Source organism: Anser cygnoides, chromosome 5 (assembly GCF_040182565.1).
Source record: "Anser cygnoides isolate HZ-2024a breed goose chromosome 5, Taihu_goose_T2T_genome, whole genome shotgun sequence".
NCBI lineage: Eukaryota > Metazoa > Chordata > Aves > Anseriformes > Anatidae > Anser > Anser cygnoides.
The window spans coordinates 8,005,488-8,023,077 of record NC_089877.1 but is presented as its reverse complement, the minus strand read 5'-3'; the positions used below and the strand labels follow the sequence as shown (position 1 = coordinate 8,023,077).

The 17,590-nt window shown below is 40.4% G+C and overlaps 1 long non-coding RNA gene across 1 annotated transcript in view; it reads right to left on the bottom strand.

Annotated features, from left to right (window-relative positions):
- Positions 1 to 15,020: 15,020 nt before the first annotated feature.
- The window catches only part of LOC106033867 (uncharacterized), a 28,481-nt gene continuing 25,911 nt past the window's right edge, over positions 15,021 to 17,590 (bottom strand). Inside the window, exon 3 of the long non-coding RNA XR_001205617.3 lies at positions 15,021 to 15,542. This is a non-coding gene — a long non-coding RNA (uncharacterized lncRNA). The remainder of the gene's footprint in view (positions 15,543 to 17,590) is intronic.

Genomic DNA, 17,590 nt, shown 5'->3' with positions numbered 1-17,590 from the left:
AAAACAGTCACCTACATCAACTGAAACCAACATAAAAATACACATGCAACTGCCTTAAAGATGCAAGAAAGAAATTAGGTTTGTGAAAAAGCTTCACAAGCAAGTAGTCAGAAGAAAAAAAGAAGTAATTCTTTCACACGTGCACACAGATATAGGCAAGAAGCAGGAGGACTGAAGGAGGAGTAAATGAGCATTTAAGGGTTATGTCATCAAAAAGATCCTAAATATTTTATTTACACCTGTATTCAAAATAGTATTTTAAAGTAATGGTTCAGCACATCTATTCCCCTGTGTAAGAAAAATAAATCAATAGTAAAGACTGTTTTCAAGGCAGAAAGTTCTGCAACACTTGTGTTTGGGAGCAACAGACCTACAGAACTGGCTTGTGTCCTTGCAAATACTTTCTCATGAAGTCTCAGAGTAACTCATTAAAAAACAAACAAACAACTATATTCTTGCTCATTTACCATCAGCTACCAGAGAGCTGGATGCTGCTACATGAATATTATCTTTGAAAAACATGTTGAGCTAGCCTTGAAAATTGCAACCTACTAAACCTTAATTTAACACCAGGAAAACAAAACTCTTAAAACAAAAAGGACATACAACCCCAGCCAAATTATCACTATATAAAAGGAGGAAAATAGTGCAGAATTTTTTAAAAGAAAACAAGGCTAGGAGTCTAACAAAGTGCCTCAAGTACAAGCATATCTGATTAATCTAATGCTCCTTCTAAAACAGCTGATAGCCTTCATCACAAAAAGTGACAAAGGGAACAAAATCAACTGGGGAAGTAAAAATCACCAAAAGAGAAGACGAAGAAAAGGCTTTCAATCGCTTTGACAATGAGGTGAATCAAAGAACTGTGTTAGGTACAGCGTTGCTTCATATGTTAGCAAACAGGAGACAGGGCTTCAAAATCCAGCTGATAACATTGGAATTTGATATAATTATTGTGACTTGTCCAATATTATGAGAATATTATGAACCACTTCAGAAGGACCTAATAAACTAACTAAATAGGCAGAGAGATGGCAAATGAAGGTCACTGGAGAGAGACGCATGTGAATGCTTATTAGAAAGAATTACTCCCATGCATCTGCGCTAAAAGGCCTGCACTGACACCGCCTTCAGCCCATACAAAACCGCATTTGTGGGTACTGCTATTGACATTGCTGAAGAGCTCTGGTACGGAAATGAAATGCTTGTCTGGATCAGGACCTACACTGCATTTGTGACTGTTGTGGGGGGAGGTGGAACGGAGTAAAACTGTGGGCAGCTGGCTGAAAATCTGTTCCCGTGCAAGAACAGGCAAAGAAATAAAGCAAAACAAAACATGTTCCTTCTGCTCCACCATAAACAACTCGACCACGAAAAGAAAGACTAGGCACAGACTAAACTAGGAAATAGCAAGGCCATTACAATTTCATTTTGTAAAGGAGTGATTTGGCCTTTCTGCTCAGCATAGCCCAAGGAATTGCAGAAATGAAATGGGTCCCAGAAGAGGCCACAGAAATGATAAGCTCGCTGAGGAGAGAGCAGAGGGAGGCTCACCCCCGGTGACGCGTCCATCCACTCCCTGCAAGAGCCGAGGCTGGCATCGGGAGACTCTGGTAAGAAGCTGTAGCGAATTACCCCAGGGAATCACCCTGGCGAATTACCCTGGGGATGGGTGGAAGGGAGCCGTGCTGGAGTCACGCTTCCCTGCAGCATGCCCCGAGCCCCTGCGGAGCGGGCTAACCCCAGGGATGCTGCATGCTCTCCCCGGCCCTGGGGCTGGCGTCAGGGCCCCACTGCGGGGACCACGGCTCCAGAGGCCTGGTTGGTGCCGGTGCCTCCATCCCCTTTCACGAGGAACACCTGCAGGCATAGGAGCTTTCGAAGCCCGCTTCAGGATAAGGGCCAAGTGCCTTAAGTAAATGTAGCCGAGCTCCAGAGATGCTGGAATAATTTCAGCTTCATTTACGAGAAAATGAGGGCTTCGTGTGTGCTTGGATGCCTGACTGCATAGCAAGTTTTAACAAAAATGTCCACTTTAATAATGGAAAAAAAAAAAACAACCAAAAAACATTTTGTTATAACTAAGTTTCTGAGGATATTTGGTGACAAAACAGCAACTGTGCAGTATTTGCTGTATAACAAGCAAACGGAACAGGATAAGGAATATCTGGGTGCTTTACTTTATGCTTTTATGTATCAAGCATCGAGCTTGCCTAAGAGCAAAACAGCATTTGATTTGTGCCTAGCAATAAATAGAAAAAGGATTGCCAATTAAGAATGTGGGGCAGCTATTTTTAACGAAATGTTTTTAAACTTTTGGCTAACTACGAGAGAAAGGCACTGCCATCTGTTGGGGAAAAGCAGCCAGTTCAGGAAACGGCGCCGGGCGCGTCGCTGCTTCGCCTCTGCTGGAACAAAAGCCCGTTTAAACTCAGTACGCGGTTTGGTGCAGGAGAAACTTTTGCTGATGAATAGGAAGGAGAGGGCAAACAATCCCGAAGCATTGAAAGCCGAGCCGTGGTACCGAGCAGCGCTGCCTCGGCCCCAGCTCCCCGCAGCAGCCCCACGGCGGGGCTGGGCCAGGGGGCAGGAGGAGGCACGGTGCTGGGCGGCCTCAGCCCCCGCAGCAGAAAGGCAAATTCTCCTTCCTCTCCCTCTCGTGAGTCAGCACTTCCGATGTCAAGGCTTTACACAGGCCGAAACAAGCAGCAGTCTTGTGTGGGAGGAAGATAAATCTGAGCTCCACGAAGGGATAAGCTGGCGGGCTTAGGTGGTCTGTCAATAATTGGGGCTCGCGTAGTTTTTACTCAGCATTTACTGACTGTTGGTGATTTTGCTTAAAACAGACAGCAGTTGGATGGCTGTGGCCAAATGCAGGTTTTGATACTTGCACTGCATTCAAAAGCCAATTTAACATGTAAATAAACAGCACGCGTCTTATGAATTATTTACTTCCACCAACCTTTTTGGAGACGTACATACATCCTCACACCCACACATGCACGGCAGCACAAACATACCTGTGTGTATCAGCTGAGTGTTTTAGCTAATCATGCTTTTCTGTATCTATTTAGCGTGTTACTATTTTCATTTACAGGTCAGGGTAGGGCAGTAGATATCAAATATGGACATTTTTTTTGCCCAGTGAGGGACTGACACATCGGCTAGAATCACATTGATGGTTATTCAACAGAACTGCAGTAGCCGCTATTTTTGCTCCATTCCCACAGCAGCAATAAAACAGTAGCACAAAACAGAAAGTGACACACCAGATACATTGAACAGCAGCTGCCCTTAAAATCCAAGCAGCCCCCATGGACTGATTTGCCATTTGCAAATAGCTCTTTTTTTTTTTTTTAATTTTGTATCAAGGGGCAGTAATTAAAGAAGAGAGGAAAAAAAGGCATCATACTAGCACAAAGAGCAAAGATGAAACAGCAAGACCAGAAATACATTTCCTCAGTTGAATAAAAGTGCTTTGAGAGATGGTGTGGAGAGGAACACATCACTGAGGTGTTTTCTTTAAGAAAAGATTACCAGAAATAGCATGTGGATGGGCTCATGCTTCACTATCCAGTTCTTTCCTGATTGGTACAAAATTCAATTTTTCTTCAATGTCAAGGCAAGCAGTTGTATATAAAAGCTACATAAATGGCTAGAGCATACATCAAATGTGCCCTTGGGCAGGCTTAACATGTAGACAAGCTTTTGGAAAAAGAATTTTTAAAATGGATAAATATATTTTGAACTAAGCCAGAAAGACTTATTTTCATGGTGTTCCATGCTGCCCTGTCTTAAGTATTGCACATTGTTAGATATGAAATGAAAAAAGCACTTCTCTGGTACAAAAAGGGAGAGAGACTTAAAAGAACCACTTGCCCAAGTACTCTTCTACTTGTAAGAAGTGTACTCTGATTTTTTTTCCAGCTGAACTCTGTAAGTGTGTAAGTCCAACCAAATGGAATATTCACTTTGATGAAGTGAACCTAAAATTATATAGGCTTGGATAGCGATCATCATATTGTATGCAAATGCCAGGGCTCCTTCCTGAATAAATGCACTTAAAAGTATTCAGTGGAACAATTGTCCATGGGGAGACAACTAAACAACATTTTCAGACTCAAGATGATATACAGGCCAACCAGAACCAGAATTGGAGCTAAAAATATTCAGTGACCCTATCAATGCATAGCTTGTGATACCAGCCTTTTTTCATAACATATGTTCACGGATATGTCATCATCATCTGTTGTCAGACTAGTGGCAAATGAAGTCTTGCAAATTTTCCTAGATATTTCACATGTCTACTTGTGCCAGCAGTAACATTAACTGCTTGCCTTTTATTCAGCATGTCTGGCAAGTAATTCTGTCATGATAAGGTCTTGTGCTTTCAGTGTTCATATGCTTTTTAAAAATTATTTTTATTTTTATTTAAAGTTGTTTTATCATATTTATTTCTTCTGACCTTGGAAAGACATGATTCCCTTTATATATTACTGCACACACCCTCAATGGTTTAAGAATCAATTCTTCCCTTTATTTAATTTCAACACACAAAACAGGCTTGTCTGACACTGGATAAATTTATAACTATCAGCAGAGCAAATCTCAGCTAAAAGGCCTGTCCCCAGTACTTCAGGCCAGGTGATCTGGAAATACTTCTCAACTCCTGTGACTGTTCTGTCTGCCTGTCAGGATGAGTCCCAAGACTTTTTTTGCCCCAATCTCAGGAATTCTGAGTACAGAAAATTCAGTTTCAAAGTGCCAGAGCAAGTGAGTATGAACTAGCATTAGTGGCTGGCACCCACTTCTAAAATTCTTTCATCATATCCAGTATACCACTGTATTGTTCAAAATTTATTATTCTACCTAGTCAGGCCCTGATCAGTAAGAGAGGTAAACATGTGCAGAACTTGACACCTCAGTGGGATGATCCAAGTGAATAAAGATAGAATTGTATTAAGAAAGTGTACTGTCAATGCTCACAATAGGTCAAACTCATCCACTAGGTAAATTGCATTTACCTTAGGGACGCTATACTAAACCTGCAGATTTTAAGGCTATGAGTTAGTTTCCCTGATGCTGATGGGAATTTTAACCTCAGTCAAGGAAGTGTCTGGGCCTGAAGGAGCCTGAAGCCCATAATCACTAGCAGGTGATGAGTGTCTGTGCTGAATGATCCCATTTAAAATCCTGCCAGGCATCTATTTGCCTCTTCAGCCCCTTAGTTACTTTTGTGTATCTGGCCTTTGTTATTTGGAGAGTCTTTGGTTTACTCCTCTTTCTATAGTCTTTTGTCATTGAAGGGTTGATTTATTACTATCTGATATGAGCTACATAATCCAGCAAAATTGTCTTGCCTGAACAGTTTATAGTTCTACTCAAGATTTATGTTTTGCCCATCCTTCTAAGGAAAGCGCTTGCTTTTTCTTCTTTATGATTTTAAACGTTTGCCTATTCAGAAACAAAACCCTGTTTTAGGAAAGGAAATTAACCTAAAATCTGAATCGCTTAAAACTCGGAGATGCCTCATTTTAGGAGGTGCGTTTTGTAACATAAAACCACACACATGCTCCCTGCCATCCACGTTCCCTTGTGTGTTCTTCCTAATGCACTCTGATTGTTCCTACTCCTTACCCCAGCTCCTCCTCAGAACTTCTTCACCTTCTGCATAGACTTCTCTTTCCTTTTTGTTGCCTCACCTTGTTTAAAACACTGAGGCTACCACTATTTTCATTGGTCTAATCCTGTCACTCCCTCCCTCTTGAATCTCCGTGATCCTTTATCTTCCACTGCCTGGGATAAGGGTTTTACATTCAGCCCAGGCATAATTGTCTCCTCAACTGCTTAATCTCTCACCCATCATCTTCCACTCATCCCTGGTGACAGACAGACATCTCATCCCCAGTTGATCTACCTCATCTGTGGTGATGGATCTCAATGTCTCACTTTTCCTCACTTTCCTCCCAAACGTGGATGCTACATTAAAGTCCACATGAAGGCAAATGTTGTGAAAACTCCTGTAAAAACAGATTGTTTCTGATGAAATGATGAATGCTCCAGTTTAACCTAAATAGCTATTTTGCTTATCAGTAAATGTTTCTATTAAAACATCACAAACAGAATCTTGTACTGCACCTTGCTGGCACTTTGTAGGTGCACATGCAACATATAAACATATTTTCCTGAGAAACAGTAGCTTTAGGCCTACCTGTGCATCCCCCACTTGTGGAATTACACGGGGAAAAACGTGAGCAATGCTGTAGCTCTGAGAGCTGTAAGGCAGGGAAATCCAACATATCACCTCCTTCCAAAATTGCACAGCACCTAAAGTGACCCCATATTACCCCTGTTAGGAGCCATCAGTCTGCTGGAAAGTTGTAACCCCTTCACAGCACCATTGCACCATGGAATGGCAGCAAGAACAGAGTATGGTCCTCTAGATCTGAACGCTCAGTGAGTCAATGGATATGTGAAGAGAGGAAAGGGAACATGGCCTGGTTTTCACTTCTGCAGAAGTTCTGGTCCCAGCTGTTGGATCCAAAATAATTTTGCTTTGGAAGACAGTCAAATTGGTGCTTTAAGAATCCCAAATAATCTTCAACATTCTCCACTGTGTGGATACACTCATAAGCAAATACAGAAAGAAGGCTAAATGTGAAGTTTTCACACCAATAAAACCCACACTCAGTGAGAATGGTGTGGAAATTAAAAGGCTCTGGAAACTCAGGTGACCTTTATTATGGACCCTGTGAATCACCTATATAGCTACTTCTCTTGCCTCAGTACCTTTTCTTCAAAGGTGTCAGAAGTTCTGCAGCCTCTAAATGCTTCAACACCAGACACAGATTCTTGATGTCTTTTAACGATCAACACATTAAGTTCAATGCCATTGACCTCTTCAACAGTGCTTACTATGCACAAAATATGATAACAATAAACATTTTTAAGAGTTTTTTTTTTTTAATGTTTCATTTCAAACCAAATATTTCTGGTTAAGACAGACAGTTCAATTCCTAACTTAGTTGCATCAAAACCTTTTTAAGGTTCATAATAATCTATTTTTATACTTAAAAAAAAAGTGATGAATAACATTACGTATGTAAATAAATATTTTTAAACCCAGAACACAATCAAAGGTGGCTAGGTAAGCTTTACTGCCCTCAACTAAGCTATACATGAGATTTCTGGTGTGATCATTCACATTTATGATGACTGTCAATCCAACATCTGCTTTTACTGTATTGGACTGTGAATATTTCAGATCAACAACAGAAATCCAGTTGTGTTTATGTCATGAAGTCTATGCACTGTTCTTGAAATAACTGGTCTTTAAAAACATAATGAAAAACATACTCATTCTTGCAACGGTGTCCTGAAATGTTCCCAGTGCACAACAGAGCTTTTGTGGGAGAATCCAGGCACCTGGACCCAAATTCCCTAACAGTCTGGGCAAGAGGCATGTGCAGATGGGACTCTCTCCCATCTCAGTACAACAGCTGGAAGTACAAGACAAACCATCGTCACATTCAACACCATTATTATCCCCACTTCTAATTTAATTCTCCTATACTAAAAAACAACAACAAAACAAACAAACAGACATAAAAAACACACCCAAACTCTTATTGTACAGTCTTCCCTCTAAAAATAATGTAACACTTTATAAATGGTTAAAAATTCAACAAAAGCCATACAGACTTTTTTCCATCTTTCTCTACACAGCTGGATAATTTGAAAAAGAACACCATTTGTACAAGCAGTACATGTATGACCAACCATACTTTACCAATTACCTTGTTGTTGTATATATGTCCCCTTTTTACTGTTGGGGATTCCTGCCCTGGTCACTGGCTTCTGTTTTCTCCCTTCTTGTAGAGGAAGTAAACAGATGAGAAAGAATCTGTGGGGAGCAGAAGGGGCAGGATGGACTATGGAGCACAACACATAACCTGAGGGTACTGGGGGACAGCTATGAGAATTTTTCAGACTGACTTTATGAGGACCAGGGGGTTGGCCTAAATACTTAACATGGGGAAATTCACATATATCTAAGACTTTAACAGCTCCCACAAAATAGTAACATGTTTCTAGTTATGGATAGTATGTGTATACTAAGTTAGTATATTTCTAAGCTTCTGGTAATGCTGAACTCATATCAGAGCTTCTAAAGACCAATTCTTATCTTTTCTTCTTTGTTTCATCCGTCCACTGAGCATGGATACTACCTGGTGCTATGGATGGAGTTCATGTGCATACATATCAAAGCCAGAAATCCAGCTGCTCACTTGCACATGGAATCAAACACAGATGCCCAGACACTGACAACCCAGCTCATACCAAAATCCTCAACTTCCATGAGAAAATACATGTCCATGGATTTGAGCAGCTCCACCCGGAGTTTAAAGTATTGCTACTTTCCAAAGAGTACGAAGGAGTGCTCATTACTGTGTGTATCGTAGAGCACACAGAATTGCTCTCTGTCTACCATTAGTGCAGCCCAATGTGGCTTTCAAACTCCCCATGACGTGATGGGGAGGCACAGGAGTGTGTACAGCTACACGGCTTCTCTCCCCCAGTCACCAGGGCAGCTGCACACAGCCCTGCTCAAGTCTGTAGATAAAGGTGTACCCAGAGGACAGAGAATGGACTCATTCTTACTATACCTGCACTTCAAAACTATACCACAGAGCTTAAAAACACAGCACTGAGCAGAGTGAAAAGACAGAAAAGAGATACAGGGAAGCTCACCTTAGCCAGGGGGCCTTACATGTACCGGTCTGGGTCACAAATGCAGTTTTTTTTCCTAATTTCTGCTCATTAACAGATTTATTGGATAAACCAGTTCAGCCATAAGTAACTTCAGTAGCATGGTCCTTCTTTTTTAAAGGGTACATGGCACTTCTCATAATCTAAGGAGGATTTATATTTTTAGATAACAGCTTAAGTAAAAGTGCTTTTAAGGAAAGAACAACAATTAACCAGGAGTATTCTGAAAAAAAAAATCACTGGGAAATACTAATTCATGGAATCCTGTCCTTTCCTTTCCTTTTTTTTTTTTTTTTTTCTTTTTTAGTAGGGAGAAAGTTGGAGAAATATTCTTAAGAGCTCTAACAGAATTTTCTGAAAAAAGGCTATAGAGAATAAAGACATTTCTGTATTCAGCTGAGACCCAGATTCAACTTGGAGCTTTACAGGATTTGATTTTGGCCTCTGCACACCCCAGGTGAATGCCTTGACCAACTGCATGCATCTCAGCCTCTGGTACTGGCCCAGGGGATTTATGCTAGGACAAAGGCAGGAGTGGCACCCAAATCTGCAGAAAGGAGAAATAGGTGTAAAAAGAAATTTTCCCAAATGAAAAGAAAAAAAATCTCATTCTATAACATGTCAGTCAGAAACTGCTCTAAAACAGTAAGATGCTCAATTCCTCCACTTTAAAACAGGAAAAAGAGAATTTTTTCTCTCCGTCCAGAAACCCCCATTTCCAGTGATAAATATGCTTTAACCAGTCTCTTGAACAAAATGTATGGATCATCAAATCCTAATATCCCTAAGTGTGAGGAAAACTCCCAGTGACTTTATTGAGAGTTTTGTCTTGATGAATAGAGATTTTGGAGTTCAGGAGGTGGCCCTGAAATTTCAGGGTCAGATCTCTTCAGTAGCCCAAGTGAACACAAAACAACCAAGCTCAAAGAAATCACACAGGGCTCTGAAACTCTTCTCCTCCCCCTAAGGCATCATGCAGCAATGTACAAGTTGCAAATGTGATGTGCGATTTGCCTTCTATTCGCCAAGATTTGGATTTCTTTCCTGACCCAAACTATTGTGCTATCACACTGAATGCCACTGTAGTCTAAGTAAATGCCCTAAGATACTACAAGTCTATCGTTTCTCAGGTTCTGCATTTCCCACGCTGCTTAGATTTACTTGTCACTGTTTTCCTGCTTGATAACTGCAGGGATGAGAATATTAGGAGTGGCAGTCTAATCAGTGACCACTCTGGGCATTCAACCTGTCAGAGCTGAAAATTCATGAATGAGCTGCAGTGGGTCAGTGATATGCTAACGCATCAACCAGAGCAGGATGTTCCTCTACACCAGGGCTCTTCTTTACCAAGCACCTGACAAGGAAAGCCATAAAATCCACTCCCCATTGCCCCAAAACAACAACAACAAAACCCACCAACAACAAAGGAAAAACAAAAAACCAAAAACAAACACAACACAAACATAACCCCAAACTAACCAACCAACCAATCAAAAATAAGCAAGGATCAAAAATCACACAGTACAGATCTAAGTCTTTTTTCAGCTTGGTGAAAATATAACAAAAATATACTTCCCTTTAGCTACAGTATCAGGCAGGTTTTGAATTAAAGACAATCTTTTTGGCAAAGTCTTATCAAAGATCCAACTTGACCCTCCCTCACATAGTGTATCCAAACATGAGATGGGCATAAATTCTTAAAAATCTCATCAATAGCTATTTAAAAATATATGTAAAAACAAACAAACAAAAAAACCACACACAAGTACAAGTAAATGAATTCAAATGTTCACATAGCTCAATTAAAGCTCAGCCAGAGACGGGCCTGGGCAGCTATGGCCCCAGTTCAACAAACCACTTAAGCATATGCTTAAAACAAGGTCTGGATCAAATCCCAGTAAGGATTAATGCATATTCGTAAATGCTTTCTTCCTTCAGAGCTCACAGAATTAAATACTTCTGGAAAAGCCTTAAAAAGTAAAAGCACAATTTTGGTTGCTTGTTTTTTAAGTAGTGTAAGCCAAACAGAATAGTCTAGACTCAGCAAACTCTCAACAGACAAATGGTTATTTTCATTCTATAGCACCTTGTGCAATGAAATTAAAATTTAAGAATGCAGTACAGGGTAGCAAGAGGGAAAGATGACAACGGAAGGTGGAGGTTAATGCAGAAGGACTGTCTGAGCTTTCCAAGTACATTATAATAGAAAGCACATGAATAGGACGGCTAAGCCGGTAAATAATGATAAATCAATCTACTGCTATTTCTGTGGCTCTGCAAGATGCACATGTCCCGACACTCCTGTTTATGTGTTAAATTGAGAAGGTGAATTGATACGAAGTGAAATGTTTTCTTTCCCTCGAGCTGCTTTTGAGCGGAGATGGACTGATGTTCACACTCCTCTTTTTTTTTTTCCTTTGGTTAACCAAAGAAATAAATTCTTGATTAGATCCACGTTATTCATGTTTTGCAGAGAATTTTTTGCCTACACATACAAGTCCTGCTGGGGTAAGCCAGCAGAGACCTATTGACTTAGTGTCGTAGCAAATTACATGGCCCTATAGTCAGATGAAATATTAACTCAAGGGACTGATATTTTCACTGGATCAAAGACTGACTAATGAGAAACAGAATACTGGTTTTCAAAGAAGGTTTAAAAAGTTAGAACAAAACACAGATCACTTAATATACTGCAAAAGTTGCTGCAACTTCCTGACAGTTAGCTTGCCTACAAACCTCTTACCCCTGATTTATTAACATTAGATGCTGTGCCAAGTTCATGTCATAAAGGATAGATGCTGTGTGCCCACGCTCTGCTTGGAACTGCATAAACATGATCATCAACTAGATTTGACACGATAATCAAAACAATGAAAATAAGTTAAAGGTGGCAGGCAATATCCAAGAAATTGTATTAAGAAACTCTGCCTACATTAAGAAAAATAACATTTGTCTCAAGTGATGGAAGGAAGGACCTGTTTTTTAAAGGAATTCAGGTGCTTAAAGAAACAGATGGGTGCACAGTGGGATTTTTAGAAGCTCAGAGATGGCAACTCCCACTGAAATCGCTGTGTATTAGGCAGCTAGATACTTTGGAAAATTCACATTACCTGCATCTTTAAGCACCTAAATACCTTTAAATATTTGGCCCAAAGACAGCTTACTGTAACGTCATAGGAAACAGAATAGTCCCTGCTCAAGGGAAAACAGTTTATTCTATGGTCAATTAATTTTCAAGCAAGAGAAATCCATATAAGCCATTTGTAAGAAAAATAAGGCCAGAACTCCCAAGCTATGACTTCTGAACAAAATTTTGTAATTGAAAGAAGAGAGATGGTACACAAAGGGATCTTGGGCATGTTTTGGCAAGATTATAATAGAGATGACACTGGTATGGGCTAGGTGCTCATTTAAAACTGGAGCACATTTGGAAGGCACGGGTATTACTCCCACGGAAAAGGAAAAGATAAATGTGGTACCTCAGAGTTTGTGAAGGGAGGCAGGGGCTGGTAAGTGTGAGGGCTACGGGAGGGACACACACCCTGCAGAGAAGGCAGGCAAATGGACATAGGTGTCATTTGTCTCTCTGGTCTGGAAGAAAGACATCAGCAGTCACAGGTATCATCCTGAGGCTGTTCAGGGATTTCTGAACCTGTAAGACTTTTAGGGACATTGATCTCGATCACTGTGAAGGGAAGGGGACACTCCAGGTGCCACAGAGGTGAGACACTGCCTCCAAACTGTCTCACTGGCATTTAGTTTTCTAATTCCACTGGTCCAAGTGCAAAACGGGGAGGCCTAAGAAAGCAAATCCTGGACAAATATTTTGAGTCCTATTTCAGCGTGGGGAGCCACAGGTAAAGAGGGCCATCTATGGCCTTGCTTATATCCAGCCCTTGCCCTCCTAGCCTAAGGTCCAGGAAATCCCACAAGTTTATTGACTTACCTTTTACAGAAGAAGAAATTAACTGCTTTGGTTTTGCACTGTGCCACCTTTCGTTGGCAGAAGAGGATTTCTCCAGCATCACCAATCTGTATATCCCATCCAAGTCACTTCATTTAATATGAAAGAAACGAGCAGTGACAGAACAGGGCCCTGAGTGTAAGGCTCCCAGCATACTGCAGCCACAAGAATTTAACAAGTGGGATTTACTTAACTGGTCACTAAGTGTTAGCATTGCTTTAAAGACATATGGCTGAAAGTGTTTCTCTGGCGGTAAAGAAACAGAATTGAGAGAGCAGAGAAAATGCCTGGCAAGCAAACTCTCTCTCTTTTGTTTAATAGCGCTCTTCAGACTTGTAAGCCTAGAAAAAGCTTCATTAAAGTTAATGGACAAATCTTTCAGGAAAAAATGAAGTACTTAAATGCTAGTGGTTTTGGTCTGAGCATGCAAAATTTCTCCTTCTTGCTGGGTTTGCCCCAAGATAGCAATCTTCAGGCAGAATTACATAAATATTGACAGCTTTCAGGCTGGCTTTATATCCCAGACCTGATGAGTGGCTGGCAGAGTTCATGGGCCAGGTTCACAAGCCCTGTAAGTGGGCACAGCTTCACTCAAGTCAGTGGGAGACCTGCACACATTACAGGAACCTTCCATAAATAGAACAGAGCTGTGTTTGCACCAGAAATGACCACAAATTACTGCCAGCAACATGGCAGAGAACATTTCTCACCCTGTAGATTTCAGGGGAACAGTTCCTGAAGATAACACAAAAAAATACCCCTTCCAAATTACTTTCTTAGCTACTGACATAGCACCCTTTCCCATAACATTTAAATCCTCTCCTCCACATCAATGCTAACTGCTATGCCTCCTGAGTCCTATTATGCATACTTTTCAAGAGGTCACTCAGGAACAGACTGTGACCTCCACAAGGTCCCAGGGAGTCAAAGAGGAAACAGTAAGACGCTGGGACAGAGAAAGCTGAAAATTATTCCTTACAGGACAGACTTAACACTCAGCCTTCACCCACAACAGGCATTTCACAGAAGAAATGCTTTATAAAGACTCTTTATAGATTCACAGTACAGCAAGAAGTAAACTTACCTTGACTGTTGTATGCTTTTAAAGCAAAATTTAGAAAGCATGGATAAAAAGCTCAGAAGATATTGCCATTTTAAATTTCAGGTAAGATTTGAAATGGCGGGCCATTTGAAAAAGGCCACATGACTCCCACCGTAAGCTGGAGTAACTGCAGCTGAGGATGGGACTGAGCAAAGGAGACCGTATCCTAGTACCACACAACATGGTGAGACATAGCAAACATAATCCACAGTTCCCATCTGGGTGTTGAAAAGTGTAAAAACAATGTTGGAGATGTCCTATTCTTGCCAACATGAATGCTGCAATCAAAGATAGAGTATCCTGCTGTGAGTCTGCAGTTCTTACACAGAGCAGAATGTAACAGGGACCACTTACACAACATGAGACTCCTGCCTGCCCTCGGTACAAGGTTGCAAGAGACCTTTCTGGATAAACAAGGAGGAATCATTTCTCATTAGTGGACTGTAACTAAAATTTTTAGATACTATCTTGTTACAAGACAATATAATATTGCTAACTGCTGTTTGCTCAAACTAATACAGTTAAAATAATAGAAGAGCAAACAGCTTGTGATACATAAGTGACTTGTTCTGGCAATTTACATAGTTCATCAGTAAAGTGCATTGTGTTGTGGCTTTTCCAAGCAGACTCAAGTGTGCTAGCAGAAGAATCATCAAGATGCTCTGAAACAGATTTTGAAAATCTGAGGGGATTTATGGGATCTCTTGGTAGCATTGTCAGGCTACCCAACAAAACCCACAATGTTTCAATCTGACTGTAAACTTTCCATTTTTTTTTTACCAAAAAATGTGGGTCTGATAACCCACCTTTATGCCAGAAGACTGAATGCAAATGTAGTCACCAGAAGAAACAGTAAGGCTTTCTTAACAGAAAAATAAATAAATAAAATTTTAAACTTTCTGTGGTCAACTTGACAAATCTCATATATTTTCCCCATCTAAAAGAAAGGTAAGAAATACAGTACTCTGTTATGCAAACTTGAAAACCCAGGTTGCTCTTCAAAGCAGAGCTTCGTGTTTTAGGCATAATCTAGCCACAATGTATAACCTAGTTCATGCAGATTTTAGCCTTTTCACTTTTTACTTTCAAATACAAATATTCAGTAGCACTGAGTAGTCTCTTCTCCCAAAGAGGTCAGTTCCTTGAGAGATTTGTCGCTAGTCAGTAGCTTTCAGTCCTCTTCTCTCCTGACTAGACACCACAAAACTATTTCTCAGGACTTGTTTGTCATCTGTAATTTTGTCACTGAATTGAGAGCTTTTTGGGATACAGTGAGGTTTTTGTTATGCTGGTACAGTACCTCCCATAAGGGCTTTCCTGAGATAACTGAAACAGTAAATAAGAAGCTTCCACACCATTAAAGAGAGTCATTGGCAAAATGAAGAAATGATGGAGTACTAACACCTGCCACATTAATCTTTGGATTATGCTTTCTCTCTGTAAATACAGTGATCCAATGGAATCATTAAAACTGACCGGTGTAATTGTTTCAACATTAGACACAGATCTTCAAATCAAAAACCGATCAGCAGCAGGGTGCTTGAAAGCAGGTGTATTACCATACTTGCCTGTAGGTGGAGTAAATGGTGAGACAGAAGGTGATGCTCTTGATTCACAGCGTGGAGAAGTACTTCAACATTTTCTAACAGGCTTATCTGCAATGCCACCGTAACTAAAATGAATTTGAAAAGGTGTTCTTCAAAAAGTCTACAATAAAAGAGAAGGGGGAGGAATTTTATCACTTTTTCCAAAGCGTGCTAATATCACTTGACAATTTTTTTCACGTCGATTCAAATACACTTTTTTCCCCTGAGAAGTATAAGATTCGTATAAGATATCAATTTTCCCTGTCTTATTTCTGCCATCAAACACACCAGAAAGCATGTACCTCTCCATAATTCAAATTCTTTTCTGCCCACCTTAATTGTATGTCTCTTTTCTAGGTGTATGTCTCTTTTCTAGGTGTAGGAATGGGCTGTCTCAAAGGGATATTTCCTCTGGATGTCCTTACATGGCAGGTATACCTGATCACTGAAGGATAAGTCCTATGCAAAATCCTTCTATCATCAATTTATTTTATGTCCCCATGCTTCATGACAGCCATTTTGATGGTCTTATCTACAGGGAATATAGCCAGGAACTTCCTTAGACTCTGGTAGAAATGAAAGGAAATTTGCTCCTCCAACTATAAGTAATTTCAGCTGTTTCAGGAGAAATGAAAATGGTAAATTCAAGCTCCTCGGAGGCAACAAAACAAATCCTGATTTAGCTGATTGTCTTAACATAGGATTTGAAAACAATTTTCCATTTCTGTGGAAGCCAGACAAGATCTCACATAATTCTATTTGCCTTTAACAACTTCCAGTCAGCTGATAAGCAGATCTGTTGATAACAAGAGGTTGGTGTGACAGACAGTAACTGCTGGAAAGAGGAGGTGTTCATCCCCATGCTTCAAGTTTCACAGAACTCTAATAGACTGTAAATCCTGGAATTTGGAGGCATGAGGCTTTTTGATGACTTTGACTGTCCCTGGTGTTATATAGAAGGTATTTGGACCTCCACATTATTTGAGGTACATCTTCAGGGATTAGGGCTCTGCAACTTTGCATCTCCACCCTTTTAACTCCAAATGTCACACATTGCTAGGTAACAGCTTAAAAATACCTAAAATTTGATCAGCAGCACTGGATTCCTTCAACACAGCAGCTTTCTGAAATATCTTCATGACAAGATGCTGTGGTACCCACTGAGGATTGTAAACATCAGTAGGGTTTACAGGAATGTCTTTGCAATACCTAAGTACCATAAAAATACTGGGGGGATGGAGGGGGGAGAGAAGGGGGGGGGGGTAGTGAGAGAGAAGAATGAAAAAAGAAGGAAGACAAGCCAACTGTAATAAGGAAAGATGTTCTTACCCTAATACATTGGAGACTTCTGAAAAGAGTTCACAACTCAGTGGTGTGAAAACATGCCAAGGTCATTGAAGCCAAGGCATGTCTCTGCTAACTGTTGGTTACCCTTCTGACCTTTAAAGTGCCTGCTTACCCAGCTTCTCTAGGACTTGGAAAAGTGTGCAAAATGTATCCCTTACACTAGATGACCAATCCTTTGGGCTAAAATCCCATTGCTTACAGTGCAGCCACAGAGCTGTCTCCTTGCTGTGCTCCCCCATTTAAACAAAACAGGCATCACATCGCAGCTGCATTGTAGACATCTGGGTACCTCACAATAAAGTTATACCTGTATGCAGGAGGTGTTAAGCTTGTTTATGCCCATACAGAATAAATATTATGGAGGGGGGTGCATGGATGCGTGTGGTGGTGAGAGGGCTACGTAGCTCTGCCATTAGTTACCTTGAATGTCAATCCTTTCAACAGAAATAACAATAAGAAAAAGAAGCATGTGAAGCCAAAGGTTGTTCCATTCTTTGAATATTTTCTCTCAGCATTCCAGAATATCTATAATGGAGATTTCTCCTATTTTAAAAGAAGAAACTTCCTAAGACTTCTAATCCTACGCGACCTTTCCAGGCTTATCATTATCCATACAATTTTTCATTCCGTTAAACCACTGCATATTTTAGAAACCTGGCATTCATTGTTGTATATTATTCCTTAACAGTCTCAGCAAATCTAAACCTACAGTTCTAGGAGAAAAATATGTATAATACGGAAACAAACAAACAAACAAACAAAAAAAACAGGAAGAAAAGGCACTGGTAGCTGTGCTTGAGAGATGCTATTCTTGTCTTTCTT